Source organism: Callospermophilus lateralis, chromosome 4 (genome assembly GCF_048772815.1).
Source record: "Callospermophilus lateralis isolate mCalLat2 chromosome 4, mCalLat2.hap1, whole genome shotgun sequence".
NCBI lineage: Eukaryota > Metazoa > Chordata > Mammalia > Rodentia > Sciuridae > Callospermophilus > Callospermophilus lateralis.
This window is the reverse complement of record NC_135308.1, coordinates 41,269,299-41,272,992: the sequence shown is the minus strand read 5'-3', so window position 1 is coordinate 41,272,992 and position 3,694 is coordinate 41,269,299. Positions and strand designations below refer to the sequence as shown.

The 3,694-nt window shown below is 33.5% G+C and overlaps 1 non-coding gene across 1 annotated transcript; it reads left to right on the top strand.

Moving 5' to 3' along the window:
• Positions 1 to 2,967: 2,967 nt before the first annotated feature.
• Trnai-gau (transfer RNA isoleucine (anticodon GAU)) lies at positions 2,968 to 3,041 on the top strand. The gene has a single exon. It is a non-coding gene; the product is annotated as a tRNA-Ile (tRNA).
• The last annotated feature ends 653 nt before the right edge of the window (positions 3,042 to 3,694 follow it).

Here is a 3,694-nt window from a genome sequence, read left to right as displayed (position 1 = left end):
ATTAGTAGTAAGTCTTCGCATTTTATGGGTTCCTTAGGCTAACAAAATTAAAAATAAATATCCTAAGATTTTTCTTGATTACCAAGGATTGCTTTACAATATTGACTATACATCAATGGAAATATACATGATTACAGCATACTTATTCTTTTAAAAAAATTAGGAAGTAGTTGTGTATGAGAAATTAATACATTCAGACATAATTCTAATGTTATATTTTATTTACTTGACAAAAGTCATAAGATATATTATTCAGGACTTTCTAGGGGAACAGAACCAACACGATATGTATATGTGTGATTATAAAAGGGGATTTATTAGATTGGTTTACAGGTTTAGAAGCTCCATAGTCTCACAATGGCATTCTGCAGGCCAGAGAGCTGGAGGAACAGTAGCTGCTCAGTCTAAGAAGCTAGACTGTCACAGCAAGAGGAACTAAGGCTGCCGCCCCAGATTCACTGGTGAGAGTCCACGTTGGAAGAATGAAGAAGCTGGAGTCCAGTGACCTCCTGTGATGGCAGCAGCAATAGATGCACTTACTGCAGAAGAATGGAGTTTACATAGGCCTCTGGGGCTTTCTCCTCTCATCTTTTATTTCAGTCAGGCCCATAGTCTATTGGACAATGTTGCCCATATGCAGGGCAGGTTTGTCCTTGGTTTGTTGCCCATGAACCAGTCATCTCTGAAAAGACCCTCATTGAAACATCCAGAACTCTCTTAATCCTAGGTGCCTATCAATTCAATCAAGTTAACAGATCATATATAATTATCATACAAGGAAAAATGTTGATGATCTACTGATTTTAGGCAGTGACCTATATTGGACTATGAGAAAATTAATTTCTAGGATTTAATTCTTCACTTTTAAGAGGAATATATTCAATTAAATTGTTTCAACATCTCTGTCTCCTGTCCTACCAAAAATAACCCCTTACCATTTTTCTTTCTGCCCTTTTCAGACTAAAGCCAAGTATGTTGTCAATAGTGAAGAGTTAGAAATGATAAGGCAAATGATTCCATCTACAATAGTAAAAGAATTAAACAATTTTAAAAAATTGGATGCTAAAATTATAAAAACTATAGAGAAAAAAATATGGAAACACACAAAATGTTTCCAAGAGAGACTGAACTGTTAGGTATTCTAGGTACTTAGATAAGAGATTAAACATTGCAAGGATGCCAATACTTGTAATATATTTCTAACTAGATTAAAAGTGGAATGTTTTATTTGTGTGTGACATCTTCCTTAAACCTTATGAAACACCATAAACTTATCTGGAAAAAGATCCAGAAAATATTTAAAAATACTTTCAAAACAAAACATAATGAAGAAGACTTTTCTTAATTGGTATTACTTGCTCAGAAAGTGAGTGGATCAGAATAGAAAGTCTTGATATTATTTGAGCAACAGTTTGGTATATAATAGAAGTAACAGGTAAAATCTCAGAGAAAAAGAATGAATTATTTCTAAATGGTATTATCATAATCATTTGCCCAGAATATTAAATTACCTAGGTAATTCAAATAATACATTTTCTTAAATATTAGATAATATTATCAATTTTTACTTTGCTAAAGTTTATAGCTCTAAACAATCACTAAAATTCTTTTAATCTTAAAGGCTTTAATTTTAACCATAGACCTTTTCCTATTTGCTTGTATTTTATGTAACTAAGGTTTTAATTTTAAAAAAATTAAAATCAAGTACAACTACACTATACAAATGAAAAATAAATATTGTTTTAATTTAAATTTTTAATTTATTCTCTGTTACAATGATACCAACTGGAGTCTTAATATATTTTAAGGTTATTTATTTAACTTTTTTGTTTTTACCTACAAAATTTTAATTTTCTACAATTAAATATCTAGTTAATAGTATGTTTTTTTAAAAAAAATATGAAGTTCACTTCAAACTTTTAATGTTTTCAGAAAAAAGTATTCACCAAGATGAGATAAATTGTATTCACTAAGTTGAGATAAATGGTTTTTAGACACTTTAATTACAATTTCTGATTCATTATATGTTTTACATTCTTATTTTTTCTCAAGATGTTTAGGTTTGAATTAAGTCTTACTTGTTTACTAAATTCAAACAGGTTAGATTGATGTTTGTGTTTTGTTGTAAAAATGAAGTGCTGATTATCCAAATAAAGTATAAAATTTCTGTAAAACTTTCTTTAAAATTAGGTAGGGCACAATCCCCAAATATGCAAATTAAATCTTGCTTAATTATAGGTTATATTTAGACACATTTTTCAGGTTGCATGATCAACTCACCTTCGTGGGTCCCAGCTCCATCTGGTGTACTAGTTTTGACAACTGATGAGCTAAAAAGTTTTCATCTTTTAATGTTGGAAAAATTTCCTCAGATATTTATAATTGGCATTTTGATGAGTTTTCAAATCTGGCATCCCATGGACAGTACTCCTTTTATTTATCCCATCACAGTTTTGTTCTCTACTTTAAAGAAAAAAAAAATCTCACTCTGGAGTTTCTGTTTACTACAAATTGCCGGCTGATGATTGGCTCACAGCGGCCCCAGCAACTTCTAGCTGATTGGCTCCTCTGCGGTGATGCTCATTGGGCTGTTTCCCTGCCCTTTCAGACCACAAGCTGATCATTGGGGGACTTTTTTGGCTCCGCCCATGTGACCCAGCCAATCAGCCTCAAGAGCAGGAGGATTGTGGGAGGTTGAGAGGCTTGTGGTTGGGGGAGAGGCTTGTGGGAAGCTGGTGGTGGCAGTTGGGCTCTGAGGGTTTTTCCTGAGGAGCTGTTTTGTTTGGCGTGTGTGGTTCTAAAAATAAAGTTCGTTTCTTTTGACAAGTGGCTCCTGAATTGTGCCCAGCAAGACTGCGGCAAATGCCATTAATAAAACAACTGGCTTATGAGCAAGCGAGCAAGCGAATCGTTGGTGCAGAGAAGTCATTAGACCATGGAAACATGAAGATTTAAACACATATATTTGGCCGGTTAGCTCAGTTGGTTAGAGCTTGGTGCTGATAATGCCAAGGTTACGGGTTCGTTCCCTGTACGGGCCACCAAATGCCACAGTCTGGGTTCATTCAAACTAGAAGGGACTGATGAGGTCACAGCTCTCATAATCTAATCATTTCACATTCCTGCATTAATAAGGAGTTTTGGGGGGACACCTTGTATTCACACCACAAACTATTCTGTTGACATTATCAATCCCATTGTTAGCTAGAGTATCTGGTGAACTTAGATACCATTTATCACCTGTTCCATCTGACTTTCCTTGTCTTAAATCTGTGTTCATCAATACATTTCTATAACCTACAGAGAAAATGTGCTGCTCATGCTGACTCAATTATTTCAATCTCTGTGACAATCACCTTTCTCCTTATAAACTAGTGAAATATATATACAAATATACATAAGTGTATGCATATATTCATATATATGTATATATGTATATGATTCATATATATGTATATGATTCATATATATGTATATGATTCATATATATGTATATGATTCATATATATATATATATATATATATATATATGTGTGTGTGTGTGTGTGTGTGTGTGTATTTTTTATACTGGGGGATTGAACTCAGGGTTCAATTTGAGCCACATCCCAAGTCCATTTTGTATTTTATTTAGAGACAGGGTCTCACCAAGTTGCTTAGTGCCTCACTTTTGCTGAAGCTGGCTTTCAACTCTCCA